This window comes from Bos javanicus, chromosome 12 (assembly GCF_032452875.1).
Source record: "Bos javanicus breed banteng chromosome 12, ARS-OSU_banteng_1.0, whole genome shotgun sequence".
Lineage (NCBI taxonomy): Eukaryota > Metazoa > Chordata > Mammalia > Artiodactyla > Bovidae > Bos > Bos javanicus.
The window spans coordinates 24023424-24040499 of record NC_083879.1 but is presented as its reverse complement, the minus strand read 5'-3'; the positions used below and the strand labels follow the sequence as shown (position 1 = coordinate 24040499).

The 17076-nt window shown below is 39.2% G+C and overlaps 1 protein-coding gene across 6 annotated transcripts in view; it reads right to left on the bottom strand.

Moving 5' to 3' along the window:
- The window catches only part of TRPC4 (transient receptor potential cation channel subfamily C member 4), a 207654-nt gene that overhangs the window by 169667 nt on the left and 20911 nt on the right, over nt 1-17076 (bottom strand). Inside the window, exon 1 of one of the 6 annotated variants that reach the window (XM_061434724.1) lies at nt 12855-13090. The exons of the other annotated variants lie outside the window; for them this stretch is intronic. The gene's annotated coding sequence lies outside the window, so the exon portion shown is untranslated. Of the gene's footprint in view, nt 1-12854; nt 13091-17076 lie in introns of those variants that run through there. 6 annotated transcript variants of the gene reach the window in all.

Sequence of the window (17076 nt, the reverse complement as noted above, 5' to 3'; positions counted from 1 at the left end):
GACATGAGTCTGGGTGAACTCCGGGAATTGGTGATGGACAGGGAGGCCTGGCGTGCTGTAGTTCATGGGGTCGCAAAGAGTCGGACACTACTTAGCGACTGATCTGATCTGATCTGATCTGACCATCCAATGCATTTAATACTTACCTGTCAGCTTCAGTTTTATAAGACTGGGAAAGTATAACTATGTCATAAAAATAATGGAAATGTGGATAAATAACTGATATTAGAAGTAGTCTCCAAGATGCAACATCTACAGGTGGGTAGACAGATTTAAGAGTTATCAAGATAAAATGCATTGCATTTGTAAAGAAATGCATTTTAACTAATTATTTAGTATATGAATAAAACAGAGTGAACAGGACACTAAATAAGAATAATTACTATAATATGAACCCATGTAAATCATAAAAATGATGATACAAACAAAATTATCATTCAACATTGATACTCTGGACTTTGTCATGTAAATTCCCATGAATTTTGTAAGTCTATATTTCAAGTAAAAAATTCAACAATAAGAGCACTTCCCTTCCATTTAATGGCTTGACTTTTCTAAGCTAAAAAGAGAGTTGTAGAGTACAGAGAATTCCCTTAACTTCTCTTATTGTTAATATATTGTTTAGTTCAGTCACTATCTTTTTAAAGAAAATAAAAAATTTCCATATTTTAAATTCATTAATAGAGAAATAAATACTAATATATCATATGTATAATAATAAGTGAGTATACCATACTTCAACTAATCAAGTATTTTATCACCTGTCTTTTGACAAGAAATAATTGGAAGAATATTTGTCTAAGAATGAAGTCAGTCAGCATCTCATTTGTCCCATAAATAAGACAAGATGCTCTAAGTGTGGCAACATATTTTATTGTTACTGTAGAGAGGAACATAAAAATTGTTCAAAATTGTTTTTCTAGGATGAGGAACATAGCTCCATATTGGCAAATATTTTAAAAGTGAGCATATCACTCCTCTAGCAAAGGATCAAGGTAAGCTAGCCTGAAAAAAAGTTTAAAATTCCTCACCAAATAGCCCCAGTGAATGAAAAGATCATGGTAGATGATCACCCTTCCCTCCACCCTGCTGGAAAGACAACCAGAAGCCATAACTGTGCAGTGGTAAATGACCTCTTTAAACTGAATTGTAAGGTGATCACTTATATATAAAATGAAACTTGTTATGGGTTCTTGTGAGGTAAGAAAACAAAAAACATTGTTTAAATAAAGGATAAACACTAATATTTCAGTCCAATGGGATATAATAAACAAGTTAGATACTCAGAACAGTCAGTCATTTGTCCTTTCATTTTTTCATCCATGGAAACTTTATCAAACCTTTACAGTCTTTGGGTGTTAAATTAAGAATTTAAAAATACAACAATGTGGCTCTTCCTTTTAGAAAACTTGCATTTTTAAATAGAAAACTAATGTATCAGGTATGATCTCATAAGTGCAAAAATATATTTAGAAAGATTTATAGATACTTGGGAAACTTCACAGAAAGGCAATATTTGAACTGCATTTTGAAATTTTGAAGAAGGAAGGATGTGTCAGGTAGGGAAAATATGGGTCGTATTAGGAAGATGGAAGTCACTAAAGGATGGAATTATAAAAAGTCCACATATAGCGCTGGTGGCCTTGACAGCAAAGAATCTGTGTGCATTGCAGGAGACCTGGGTTCAATCCCTGGATCAGGAAGATCCCTTGGAGAAAGGAATGGCAACCCACTCCAGTATTCTTGCCTAGAGCATTCCATGGACAGAGGAGCCTGGCAGACTATACTCCATGGGGTCGCAAAGAGTCAAACATGACTGAGTAACACTTTCACTTTTTTTCACTTTGCCAATGTACTTAGAGGATGGCTCAATAGAAGTTCTGGAATCACATAAAAACCAAGGAAGATACAGTCAAATAGATTAAGTCATTCATTTTTAAAATGTTGTGGAATGCTTAACCTATGCTACAAAGTAGATATAAAATGCTTCTACTAGTTTCTTTAACTTTTTATTTTGAAATTATTTTAGACTTACAGAAGAGTTGCAAGGAGAGTACAGAGAATTCCCTTCTTTTAATGTTAATATCTTATACAAGCACGGTCTTTTATAAAAAATACCATTAACTGAACTACAGACTTGATTAGACATTTGCCATCTTCTTTTAATAAGAATAAGTAATATTCTTATTCTCTTCTAGGATCCATCCCAGAATACCACATTGCATTTAGTCATCATATCTCCTTAACCCAGTTGGTGACAGTCTCTCAATTTTTGTCTTTCATGAGCTTGACTTTTGAGGAACACTGAGCAGGTATTTTGTAGACTATTCCTCAGTCTAGGCTTGCCTGCTTTTCATTAAGATTAGTCTGAAGTTAGGCTTTGGGGAAAGAATGCCACAGTGGCCATCTCATTGAATCATCCCATAATGCCAACATGGCTTATTACTGATGATGGTGACTTGATCACTCCATGAGGCCGTGCCTGCCAGCCTTCTCCACTCTCCTATTTGGTAGAAACAAATCAACATGTCCAAACTCATGTTCAAGGTGAGAATTAAGCTTCCCCTGCAGGGAGGATTATTAAAGAGGTTTTGGACATATGTTAAAACCACCAGAATAATTAATACATATCTGAGGGACATACTGTGGGGTTATGTAAACATCCTTTCTCTGCTTGAAGTTTGCCTACTGATCTTAGCATCCTTCTGTGGATCATCCCTGAAGCAATACTTACAATGGTGCTCTAGTGGTGGTTTTTCTATTTCTCCCATTCCTGTAGTTATCACTTGAACTCTTATTTATTTATTCAATTAGTTATTTATATCATTATGGATTTGGAGATCTTTATTTTATTGTTGAATTATAATACTATAATTGCTTTTGCTGTTCCAGCTGTTTCAACTTTGGCCATTGGGAAGTCTTTCAAGGTTGGCACAGGTGTTCTTTTGTGATGCTCATATACTTTTTATTCATTTACTGAGCACTTTGTCGCTTTCTGGGGCTTCCCTGGTAGCTCACATGGTAAAGCATCTGCCTGCAATGCAGGAGATCTGGGTTCGATCACTGGGTCAGGAAGATCCCCTGGAGAAGGAAATGGCAACCCACTCCAACATTCTTGCCTGGAGAATCCCATGGACAGAGAAGCTCAGTGAGGTACTGTCCATGGGTCTCAGACACAACTGACTGATGAACACTTGCTGCTTTCTACTACTATAAGACGCACCAGGCTCATCTTCTATCTCCCTTGCCTCAGTCCTAGAAGTAACCGTTTTTTCAAAGGAGTCCAGCTTTTTTTTGCTGGAGTGTGATATTTCGAAATTAATATCTGGGTGCTTGCTGTGCTTACTGCTACTGTAGCGTTACTGATGTTCATCCTAGCATTTCCGCTTGCTTACTTGTAACTTCTTTTTCTGACAATAAGAAGTTTGGTGTTCTATATTTATAACATATTAACCTGTGAGTGAAACAAATGTTACTTGCCGTATCAGTAAACAAAGGATGTTGTTTGCAGTATCAAGCCATCACATTACAGTTGACTGGAAGGTGAGCTCTGAGAAAACTCAGGATCGAAACAGGATGCTGCTATGGAGCCACCAGCCTCTACAGCCACCCCCAGCAGTGTGCCCCATGGAGACTCAGGATGGGAAAACACAAGATACTGGCCCCAAAGAGCTGCGTGCATATCAAAGGAACAATGTCAAGGAGCCCAGACTTCTGCATCTTCCCACACATAAAAAAAGCACTAATTTCAGTAGCTTGAGATATCTGGTTTTCCTTAACTAACAGAAATCTTTTGAAGTTCCTACCTGGTATTTGTTGCAAAAGCTCCACTATATATCCTGGCTTCCCTCTTAGCCCTTGGAGCAATCTCTCAGAGCTATCCAAGAGGCTGCATTCTGGGCTTAAGTCTTCAGTTTTGTCCACCAACATAATTCTCAACTTGTAGATTGTGCTTTTAAGTTGAGAAGTCTATTGCACCCTAGTATACACATGGGCCTCCCCAGTGGCTCAGCAGTAAAGAATCCACTTGCAATGCAGGAGACATAGGAGATGTAGGTTCAGTCCCCAGGTGAGGAAGATCCCCCGGAGGAGGGCATGGCAACCCACTCCAGCATTCTTGGCTGGAGAATCCCATGGACAGAGGAGCCTGATGGGCTACAGTCAACAGGATCACAAAGCACTGGTCACGACTGAAGCAATTTAGCACGCATGCAGTATACACATAATGGAGTTTTCGAATTGCTAGACCACATCCCCATGAGAAACAGATTTACCGACCAGAGCACAGTGGTTGTATACAGTTCTTTGTGTCTCAGCCTTGTAATATTTAGACAAAGCGTTAATTTCCAATATTATTTAGATCATCTCCTCTTCTTCTCCACCTTTCCATTGTGTTTTTTTAATGTTCACAGTCCAAGGGAGATTGGTTATTAACAAATTACTGTGTAGGATAAAAGATGTAAAGCTTATGCTAGATCCCTTAAAGTGAAGTGAAGAGCCCTTGCTTGTGTTAATAATGTTGAGGAAATAGTCCCAAACTGAAATCACAACATGTAAATATTAATGAGTATCCTGGTGCATGAAAAGCAATTAATATTTACCATAAAATATCATGAAATCAACATTTGGTAAAATAACAAAATATTTGTTCAATCAAAGACTATTACTGAGATTTTAATATGTATTTGACAAGAGCTAGTAAATTTAAGGTAGATAGGGCATGTGGGCATGCATGCTTAGTCACTCAGTTGTGTCCAACTGTTGGGATCCCATGAATTAAGATTGTGCACTTTTGAGCCCTCCACACTCCTCTGTCCAAGGGATTTCCTAGCCAAGAATACTGGAGTGGGTTGCCATTTCTTCTTGACCCAAGACCCCAGGGGATCTTCTTGACCCAAGGACTGAACCCAGGTCTCCTGAATTGGCAGGTAGATTCTTTATCACTGAGCCACCCGGGAAGCCTGTATAGGGCAAGATCTTTCCTCAAAAAAATTAAGAAAAAAAAAATCTCTTACATGTGAATCAGTGCTATTCGAGGAATATGCACAAAAGGAAGTGGCTGTGAGGTCTATAGTCATGGGGTAACTAATCAATACGTTTGTAAACTCACAAAGCCTAGAGAGACTTTTAAGTATGTGAGCCTTTCAAGTGTCAACAACTTTCATGTAATGCAGTTCTGTTTTCAAGGTAGATTCTATTTGGAAATCGTTCTCTTTCTGCCAAGGATCAGAAACATTAGAATCTTCTCAACATTGAAACGAAACTCAAAGGAAAAGAATGCTCACAATGGCTGCACATAAAGAGAAAGGGGACCTGAGAAAACAGAAAGTCAGTATCATACAAAAATGCATTGGCAACTCCAGGATTGTACATTTTTGCTCAACAGCCAGGGCTGTAAGAATACAATTGCTCAACTTGGTTAGCTCCACTTAAATTGAAGAATCAACTTAAGCTTTGCCTACTCTTGAAAGAATTTCCTCACCCTCCTCCCTGCTAGCAATGGCAGGTTCAGATAGGTGTTTTATTGCCATTCCCTGCAGCTATAGTCTCAAGTTTTGAGCAAATAGATTCTCTGAGCATTTAAAATCTCCATTGTTATTCACTGAGCTTCTTTCGGTCCCACTCTAGCTCCGAATATACATGAAGGGATTTGATAATACAGTACCTCCATAAACATAAGTCTGTTTCCTGCTCTCTGTATTTCCACTACCTACCCTATAATAATCAGTTTTGTTTTGTCACAAAAGCGAATGAATTAAGATTGTGCACTTGAGCTATTTACAAGAGCAAACGGAGATTAAGTACACAGTTTTTGTTAGCAACCTCTAGACAAAGAAAAGACTGTTCCTAAGCAGGATTGCGTGGAACACTAAAGTGGTAAACAAATGATGATAAATAGACTGTCAAAAGCAGAATGCGCACTTTGCCAGGAACCATTGCATTTTGTCACATGTATCAAAGGCTTCCTCTAAGTTTTTAGTTAAAGGTAACTAAATGTTAAAACCCAGAACATACTTTAGATTTTGTAAGTTTTCATGTATAAGATATAAGCTATATAATAAACCCATGCATCCCTTTTCCACATTATGAACGTAATGCTTTTCAGCTCATCTTAAAAAAAAAATATTTTAGGAAAGCAAAAGAATCTCCTTCAAGCTATATGGGTGAGACCTATTAGAAAACTGTTACAGCCTAGTATTGGCCAAACACCCAAGTATTTTCTCTTATCAAATCATATCTAAATGCCTTTGCATTTAAGGGAATTGTATATTATAGGAGCACATGGAGGAGTAATGAAATTTTTCTTGTGTGAAGCTTAAAGAACGTCACAGAATAGGAATGAGTACCATTTTGACAAATAGAGAAATGCAGGAAAGGTATTCTAGATATATGAAAATGGCTCTGCCATTTTATTTGAAGTAAATGATTCATCGTTTTTATTTATGCATTCAATAAATATGTATTGCATAGTTCGTAGGTGAAAATATGCGGAGAATGCTGTGGTAAGTGAATAAGTCAGATGTGGCCACTGTTCTTATGGAACTTGTAGAATTTAGGATAGCGAGATAGAAACACATTTAACAAAAAAATCATGAAAATCATCGGGAAGTGCAGACAATAAAAACTGGTGATGTGTTACGCAGGACTCACGTGGCTACTTTAGTTCCATTAGTGTGGTGGAGGAAGTTTGTTGTAGTCTGAATGACAAGAGGAGTGAGCATGGGAAGACTAAAGAGAACAACAACATCGGCAGAGAAGGAAATAGAACCAAAACTATACGGCCAGAAGGAAGCAGATTCCTTGCTCTGGAGCACTGGGCGGTAGTTGTGAGATGCATGCCGAGGTCATTACCAAGGTCATCAAGATATACCTCTTAGTAACACAGGACTTCCAGATCTTCTAGTTAATGGAATGTGGCCCCTGAGGACTATATTCTAGAGGCCACAAAATCATGTGCAAAAGCAGAATCATCTGGAAGGTTAAATCTAGGTAGTAAGATTCTTGATAGTCCAGATGGTTAAGAAACCTTCTTTGTATTAGGAAGTAGAAACTATCCTGGAGGAAGTAACAGGAAATGGATTAGAAACTTCCATAAAGGACCACAGTAAAGAAAGTTGGCACTCACAGGGTGCTTAGCGTGTTCTCGGCTCTCTGCCACATGCTTTATATACATTACCTCATTTAATTCTCACAACAACTCCAATACTTTATATGATGAAAGTGAAGTACAGAGAGATTAAGATATTTCCTGATGATCATACAACTAGTAAGTAGTAGGACTGAGTATAAACCCAAGGAGTTTGGCTCCAGATCACACACTCTTTACTCCTGCACTATGCTGGCATTTCTATATCAATTGAAAAGAACTGTAAAGAATGGATATCAGTTCTTATTAAAAGGGAAAAATAAGTTATGATTGATTTATAAAGAGTTATTACTTTTATTGAGAAATAGTTTTAACTAAAAAGATTCATGAAGTGTTAGTTGCTCAGTTGTGTCTGACTCATTGCAACCCCATCGATTTGCACCAGGCTCCCCTGTCCATGGAATCCTCCAGGCAAGAATACTGGAGCGGGTAGCCATTCCCTTCTCCAGAGGATGTTTCTGACCCAGGAATTGAACCCAGGTCCTGCATGAACTCTTTATCATCTGAGTCAAAGCATTCCCTTTAAAAAGATTTTTATGTATTTTAAAATTTTATTAATAATGTCCTCTAATTTCACTTTGTGGATCTATAATAACAAAAGAATGCTCATGTATTAAAAATAAATAAAAATAAATTTAAAAGTAACTAAAAATTATCAAGATTACACTTGATAATTTGAAGAACTATAATAGGTAAAGTGAATAACAATTGCAGAGAGAATTTTAGTATATACTTAATGCTTTACTATTTCAAAGTGTTTTCCCCCATATGAAATGAATCTTCTTAACAATCCCAGGAGGGAGTGTATCCATTTTAGAAGTGGGAAAACAGGTTTGGGAGTAATGTATCCAAGTGATTTCACACAAAAAGACACATGAAAGGTAATTAAAATATTCCCACAAGGACGTGTCTTAACAACTTAAGAACTGCATTAACAAACTGTAGATGATCAATTATATATATATAGTTTCCTGGCAAAAAATGTTTTGGCAGTTTCAAACTGTTTTTATTTTTATATGGCATAGATTATTATCAATATATCATAAAAAGATTACAGAATTTCAAATCTGAAAGGTAACTCATGGCTCTTCTCCAATCCCCTTAGAATATTCTATAAAAGAATTCAGATTCCTACTACAGCTCCTACTGAAAATGTTTCATACTATTTGAATCTGAAGTAATGAATACTACTGATTAGTATTTTTTGTTTTATAAGGAGGAAGCATTGTTTCTGGATTTTGTAAACATTATTTTTATGAACTCTTGCAATAGGAATATGCTACAGGCAACCCATTTCCATTGATGGCAAATTCCATGTCCACTTATATAATCAAGTAAGGATAACTTTACTGCTGCTACCATGTTGTAGATAACTTTGTGTCCCCTGAGTAAAGCCTTCACTGGAGGATTCTTGAATTATTCACCTCTATTCCTCCAAATATAAACCCGTGATTTTCATTTCCATTTGCAGTGAGGACACCTACATATACAATGCCTCCTGCAGGAACAAGGTTCTAGTGCTTGGTTGGAGAGAGACTCTTATTTCAACAATATGTGATCCTTAAGTTCTATTATTTTTAAAGGTATGTTTTGTGCCATTTTGGAAGATTATTCTTTTTTAAGCTGAGATGCTGGATAATAGTAAAGTATTAATGGCCTGGGTATTACCAAATACATTTCAAATTCTAAAGCCTATGACTTCAAATTTGCTATCAAGAGCCCTGTATTTTATATTTTACAACGAACATCATGATAATAAGTCAGAAGAGCCAACCTAATGTAAACGCAAAGGCCCTAAGAATGAAACCTCTCAGTCAATCCCTGTGAGTAGAATTCTTCTTCTTAATATATTTAATTGTGAGAAATATCACTCTTTTAACATTGTCTCATAGAAAAATAAAAATGTATTTGTTGAGATCAAGGCAAAGCCATCCTTAAGTGAAATTGAAAAGCATCAGAAGTGTCACAAGGGTAGAGTAAGATGGTACAAGCAGTCAGTCCGTCAGTTCAGTCACTCAGTCGTGTCCGACTCTTTGCGACCCCATGAATCGCAGCACGCCAGGCCTCCCTGTCCATCACCAACTCCCGGAGTTCACTCAGACTCACGTCCATCGAGTCAGTGATGCCATCCAGCCATCTCATCCTCTGTCGTCCCCTTCTCCTCCTGCCCCCAATCCCTCCCAGCATCAGAGTCTTTTCCAATGAGTCAACTCTTTGGAGTTGACAACACCTTCGCATGAGGTGGCCAAAGTACTGGAGTTTCAGCTTTAGCATCATTCCTTCCAAAGAAATCCCAGGGCTGATCTCCTTTAGAATGGACTGGTTGGATCTCCTTGCAGTCCAAGGCAATCTCAAGAGTCTTCTCCAACACCACAGTTCAAAAGCATCAATTCTTCGGTGCTCAGCCTTCTTCACAGTCAACTCTCACATCCATACATGACCACTGGAAAAACCATAGCCTTGACTAGATGGACCTTTGTTGGCTAAGTAATGTCTCTGCTTTTGAATATGCTATCTAGGTTGGTCATAACTTTCCTTCCAAGGAGTAAGCGTCTTTTAATTTCATGACTGCAGTCACCATCTGCAGTGATTTTGGAGCCCCCAAAAATAAAGTCTGACACTGTTTCTACTGTTTCCCCATCTATTTCCCATGAAGTGATGGCAGAGAAAGAATAAATGCATAGCATAACATTGGGAAAATAGAAGGAAATTTTGATAGAAAAAAATGAAGCCTTGATTGAGTTTGATGAGCTCAGTTAGAAGCCTATTGGACATTTAGCTGAACAAAAGACCTTCTAAATAGAAAGTATGAAAGACTCCACAGTGGGTACCAGAGCAGTCCAAAATGTTGCTGGTATATAAGAACATCACACAATTATGAATATTGCAGGGACTTCCCTGGCAGTCCAGTGTCTAAGACTTTGTGCTCCCCAGGCAAGGGGCCTGGGTTTGATCCCTGGACAGGGAGTTAGATTCCACATGTTGCAACTAAGATTTGGCACAGTCAAATAAATACACAGAAATTTTAAAAGTATATTGCAACTCAAGAGTTATCAAGTGTCCTTTTCCTCCTCCTTCATCTTTGACACATTACACTGTCATCAGTAGGAATACGGACAGGGGGATCTCCACAATAACTTCAATTGTGTGTGCGTACTGCATGCTAAGTCTTAGCCTGCAGTGAAAGTGAAAGTGAAGTCACTCAGTCGTGTCCGACTCTTCGAGACCCCGTGGACTGTAGCCCACCAGGCTCCTCCATCCATGGGATTCTCCAGGCAAGAATACTGGAGTGGGTTGCCATTTCCTTCTCCAGGGGATCTTCCCGACCCAGGGATCGAACCCAGGTCTCCCGCATTGCAGGCAGATGCTTTAACCTCTGAGCAACCAGGGAAGCAAAGAGTGGAACGCAACTGAACGACTTTACTTTCACTTACACTTTCACTGCATGCTAAGTCCCTTCAGTCATGTTTGACTCTTTGTGACCCTACGGACTATGGCCCACCAGGCTCTTCCATCCATGGAATTTTCCAGACAAGAATACTGGAGTGGGTTGCCATGCCCCCCTCCAGGAGATCTTCCCGACCCAGGATTCCAATGCCTGTCTCTTATGTCTCCTGCGTTGGCAGGCAGGTTCTTTACCACTAGCACCAGCTGGAAAGCCCAAACTTCAATGGTAACACGAATCAACAGGTGGTGTCTTGACATCACTGTACAGAACAAGGTGATCATTGTGATTAAAAACAAAAGGAAAAATAAGCTAAATGGGGGGAGGTGGTGGGTGTTGCTATTATCATTTCTCGGGTACCTATTGGTACCTCATCAAACCTTTATTGATATCAAATGGTGCTAGTAGTAAAGAGGGAGAAGGCAATGACACCCCACTCCGGTACTCTTGCCTGGAAACTCCCATGGACGGAGGAGCCTGGTGGGCTGCAGTCCATGGGGTTGCTAGGAGTCGGACACGACCGAGCGACCTCACTTTCACTTTTCATTTTCATGCATTGGAGAAAGAAATGGCAACCCGCTCTGGTGTTCTTGCCTGGAGAATCTCAGGGGCGGGGAAGTCTGGTGGACTGCCGTCTGTGGGGTCACACAGAGTCGGACACGACTGCAGTAGTAAAGAACCTGCCTGCCGATACAGGAGACATAAGAGACACGCATTCGATCCCTGGGTCAGGGAGATCCCCTGGAGTAGGAAATGGCAGCCCACTCCAGTATTCTTGCCTGGGAAATTCCACAGGCAGGGGAGCCTGGTGGACTACAGACTGTGGGGTCGCAGAGAGTTGGACACGACTGAGTGCCTAAGCAGCACCAGCAGCAGATCATATACACAGCTGTAACCGTATATACTGGGAATTTAGTACAAATGATAAAGAATGGATGAATGAATACCTTGGACAACTGCAATAACATCCATGTATCTGAACAGCTCTTCCCTTTGCTTCTATTAAGTTCTAAAGTCAATGTATTTACCTATGAAAATGTTCTGTGTGGTTCTTGCTCTTCCCCGTTTTATCTGATAGATGCAGGAAGTGGGGAGGAGAGAGTACCTGCATTTAAACGTAAACCCCTGTGTCTTCCTTTCTCATTCCAGAGATTTTGGTTCCTTGGCCCCCTGAGCCTTGCACTACACCCTGTGAGCATCTCCTGACCTGGAGCACCAGGATGTGCTGAAATTTTAAGTCTTGTTCCCAGAGAACTGTCTAATAAAAACTCTAACCTTTTGAAGCTCCCTCCCATCTCCTTCCCCATTCCACCCCTCTAGGTTGATACAGAGCCCCTGTTTGAGTTCTCTGAGTCATACAGCAAATTCCCATTGGCTATCTATTTTACATATGGTAATGTAGGTTTCCATGTTACTCTTTCCATACATCTCAAAAGGGAGGAGATATACGTATACCTATGAATGATTCATGTTGAAGTTTGACAGAAAACAGCAAAGTTCTGTAAAGCAATTATCCTTCAATAAAAAATAAATTAAAAAAAAAACTCTGACCTTAGTAACATCTACGAAACAAACTGCAGAAAATTACTGCCACCAGTTTATAGAATAAATGATTTCTGGGGTATCTTATATATCCAGATGCCTTAAGAAAAAAATTGCAATTATAATATATATCAACTTCTTCCCCTGCCCTTGCTTCATATTTAATGAAGATTTCAGACTGAGTCAAACACCCCCTCTCGCTCCGCCCACCCCCCCGCTCCACTGTATATATAGAATTTGTTAAATTGCGACAATAATACTTCCCGGACCTCAAACTCTTCCTTCCTGATTGCCACCAAAGCTCATTATGATCTCCATATGCACAGAAGAGCTACTGATTCTTATGACACACTCCATTTGAGCATTTAGATTGGAGACTGATCAAAAGCAAACAGTTCCCTAAAATATGGGTGCTTAAAAGTATCACACTCACTTTTCAGCCTCTGTCAGCAACATAACAATTATGATGAGGATGATGATAGCAGTATTGCTGTTTTAATTAGGTGAAAATCAAGAAGTCCATCTAATACACCTGAGCAGTAATCATAAATTCTAGCATTTTTTTAAAGAAAAAACAAATGAGCAATATGAAACAAAGTGAAACATTGCAAACTACCTGAGGACACCTGTGTTCCTCTCTCTCATCACACCATATCACGGAAAAGACTCTGTTCTGGACCTACTATAAAGTACAAAGGGACTAAGTTAATTTATACTAACCCAAGGGGGCCAGAAAGATGCCCTGGAGAAGAGCATGGCTACCTACTCCAGTATTCTTGTCTGGAGAATCCCATGGAGAGAGGAGCCTGGCAGGCTACAGTCCATGGGGTCACAAAGCATCAGACATGACTCAGCGACTAAGCCACCATCCCCAGCCCAGCAGATGTCCATTGTGATGCCATATGCAAAGGTAAACCAATAGAAAACTCTTTCATCCTTCCAAGTCGAATCATGACCGCTCTCATTTGTGTCAATTTTGTTTCTGAAACAAATGACAAACTGTTTTGAAGGAGGAGAAAAAAAAAAAAAAAAAACACCTAGCTGACCATGATTAATGAAAGGCTTAAAAAGTCCTTTGAAAGGATATTTCAAGTTCCTCGATGAAATGTTATAAATTTTGGCCTGCAAATTGTTGATCTACAAATGTGATTTTTACTTATTTTCAAAAGAAGAGTCTGACACCCTTTTGGTCACACGAAGTGTCTGATTCTCTGCATACAGGCTGCTTTCAATCTGACAGGTGCTAAAAGGCCTAGTTCCTCTCACATCTATCTCTTTTTCTTCTACTACTTATTTAGAAGAACATTTCTAAGATTCTGCTCTCTTTCTTAAGAATAAAAAGGAAGACATGAATCTAACTAGGAAGGAAATAATGTCCCATGAGTTCAAAGCTATGCTTCCCAATTATTATCTCAGCATTATGTTTAAAAGGTTCACTGACACACTTAAAGCCCATGACCCTTTAAAAGGTCTTTAGTGAAATTGAAATGGAAATGAAAATGTTGGCAGGCTTCAGAAAATTACATTTTTGAGTCCTTGGGAGAGGAAGCGATAGTACAAAGGCTAACAGAGAAAAGAGGGATGCCCCATATTAACAATTATACAACTCTAGAGAATTTGTTTTACTTCTGCTTTATTGACTACGTCAAAGCCTTTGACTGTGTGGATCACAACAAACTGTGGAAAATTCTTCAAGAAATGGGAATACCAGACCACCTGACCTGCCTCATGAGAAATCTGTATGCAGGTCAAGAAGCAACAGTTAGAACTGGACATGGAACAAGAGACTGGTTCCAAATCGGGAAAGGAGTATGTCAAGGCTGTATATTGTCATCCTGCTTATTTACCTTATATGCAGAGTACATCATGCAAAATGCCTGGCTGGATGAAGCACAAGCTGGAATCAAGATTGCCGGGAGAAATATCAATAACCTCAGATATGCAGATGTCACCACTCTTATGGCAGAAAGTGAAGAATTAAAGATCCTCTTGATGAAAGTGAAAGAGGAGAGTGAAAAGTTGGCTTAAAGCTCAACATTCAGAAAACTAAGATCATGGCATCCAGTCCCATCACTTCATGGCAAACAGATGGGGAAACAACGGAAACAGTTGAGAGACTTTATTTTCTTGGGCTACAAAAATCACTGCATGGTGACTGTAGCCATGAAATTAAAAGACGCTTGCTCCTTGGAAGAAAAGTTATGACCAACCTAGACAGGATATTAAAAAGCAGAGACATTACTTTGCCAAAAAAGGTCCATCTAGTCAAAGCTATGGTTTTTCCAGTAGTCATGTATGGAAGTGAGAGTTGGAATATAAAGAAGGCTGAGAGCTGAAGACTTGATGCTTTTGAACTGTGGTGTTGGAGAAGACTCTTGAGAGTCCCTTGGACTGCAAGGAGATCCAACCAGTCCATGCTAAAGGAAATCAGTCCTGAATGTTCATTGGAAGGACTGATGCTGAAGCTAAAACTCAAACACTTTGGCCACCTTAATGGAAGAACTGACTCATTTGAAAAGACCCTGATGCTGGGAAAGATTGAAAGTGGGAGAAGGGGATGACAGAGGATGAGATGGTTGGATGGCATCACCGATTCAATGGACATGAGTTTGAGTAAGCTGTGGGAGTTGGTGATGGATAGGGAAGCCTGGCATGCTGCAGTCCATGGGGTCACAAAAAGTTGAACATGACTGAGCAACTATACTGAACTGAGAAAATTTTTTATAATTGTAGCTAAGAGTTTGGAGAAAACTTTTTGGTGGTACCGTAATATATCACTCAGATCCCTCTTCAGTTAAGGCTTGATTGCATCAGTTGCTGCCCATGTGGACAGGAGACAGCTTTCGGTTGCCAGTCCCTTCACCTCACCCAAGGTCACAACTGTTGGGGTGGTGACACAGCAAATGATTAATTGATGCAGGAGTAGAAAGTCCAGTCACTGCGTCCTGGGTCAGGTAAATCTGGAGTCAGGCTAAAGCTCTGAGCCTCCTATGGGATCAGCCAAGGTTACCCTGGAGTTTGCACTAGAACTCAACTTGATGCTCTTGCCAATCCTGCTTCCTAATTTTCTCTTCCGGTCTGTAATAAATACACAGCAGGCTCTCACCTCCATTTCTGAGTCTGAGAACACAACCTGAAATGGCCAGCTCAAACCAGTCCATCCTAAAGGAAATCAGCCCTGAATATTCACGGGAAGGACTGATGCTGAAGCTGAAGCTTCAGTACTTCAGCCACCTGATGCGAAGAGCCAACTCACTGGAAAAGACCCTGATGCTGGGAAAGATTGAAGGCAGGAGGAGAAGGGGACCACAGAGGATGAGATGGCTGGATAGCATCACGGACTCAATGGACATGAGTTTGAGTAAACTCAGGGAGATAGTGGAGAACAGGGAAGCCTGGCGTGCTACAGTCCATGGGGTCACAAAGAGTCAGACGCTACTACTGCCTTAACAACAACAACAAGCAGTGAGACTCAAAACAATAATATATTCTAGAGTGTTCTTTGTTTTTGTTTCTGTTTTGTTTTAAAGTTTTTAAAGCTAAATGATGTGCTGTTTTTTAATACTTTAAATCAAATTTGCTCTTAATTGGTTTTAACTGTTTCATAAGTTATTATTTAAAGAAAGCTGCTACTCAGAAAAATCAAAACTTTGCTCATTGAGTTTGCCTTTGAAGATGAATTATGTTACTGATAGTGGGTCAAAACGATCAAGCCATTTTAAGGAAATCCTTTCCTACAAACTCTATCCCTAAACAATGTCACATTGAAAAAGATTATTTTCCTCATCAGTTTGTAATGAAATTCTAAGATAGGTAGGAATGTGTTCTTATCATATTTCCTGTGTTAAGGTTTTTGCTTCAGAACTCTCTTTAACATAGTTCCTATCATAGAACCTTTAGATAAGTACCAAGTGACTGAGCATACACCCTTATTTCTCCACCACATCTGGATGAATTCTGGATAAATCCTACTCTCTCTCTCTCTCTTTTTTTTTTTTTTTGGTCTTACACATCTTCTCTCTCTATTGCTGCTAGAATAAAAACAAAGCAAAACAAAAAATACATGGGAATGCTGGTCGTCATGAAATCCATTTTCTAATGACTGCTATCTTGTCAAAGTTGCCTTGGTACACAATAGCTCTGCCTACTCCCATCTGGAGCTATCACATGCTTTCTTTTCTTCTACGTTCCCCCCTCAGAGGGGTCCTCATTCTACTACAAAATGATGGGAAGGACTATAGCGGAAGCCATTAGTTCTTCACCTCTAAACTAGTCTTTAATCATATCACTCTCTCTCTTTAAAACTTAAACAGTATCTTTAGGGTCAAGGGCATTATCTATTTCATAATGCAGGTATATCCAGGGCATCTCCATTAGTGATAGAGAACACGATTTCAATGAATAAAGTTACAGTCATTTCGCTTAGAAACAACCTGTGAGTTTTGATTCAATTTCCATATTGAACCTTCAGTAATAAATTATTGGCTGTGATCCCACCACTTAATGAAAGAATATTATGCTCCTGGCCCTGTGACATATTTGTTTTATATACCTTACCAACTGCACTGTTAGCTAGATACTCTTATGCTCAGTTTACAGATTAGAAGCCTGAGGATTAGAAATATTAAGTAATTTGTACAAGGTTATTGAGTCAGTGGATGTGAAGGTTGGGACTTAAACTGGGGTCTAAATAACCTCAGATCTGAGGCTTCAATCACTTCCTTCCAAATGACCGGGGTGGTTTAGCAAAATGTTAATGGTACACGGTGAGAAAGTAATGTGTCATCATGTTAATATCTTTCTCAAATGCTTTTAACTATAACATCCCATCAACCTGAAAATGCCATCTGCCTTGGGTAATCTACTGTGAAAACAACCAGATTTAAGTCTGAGATATGAATCTTTTTATTAGTCAGTTCATCAATAATTAATTTTCAGACAC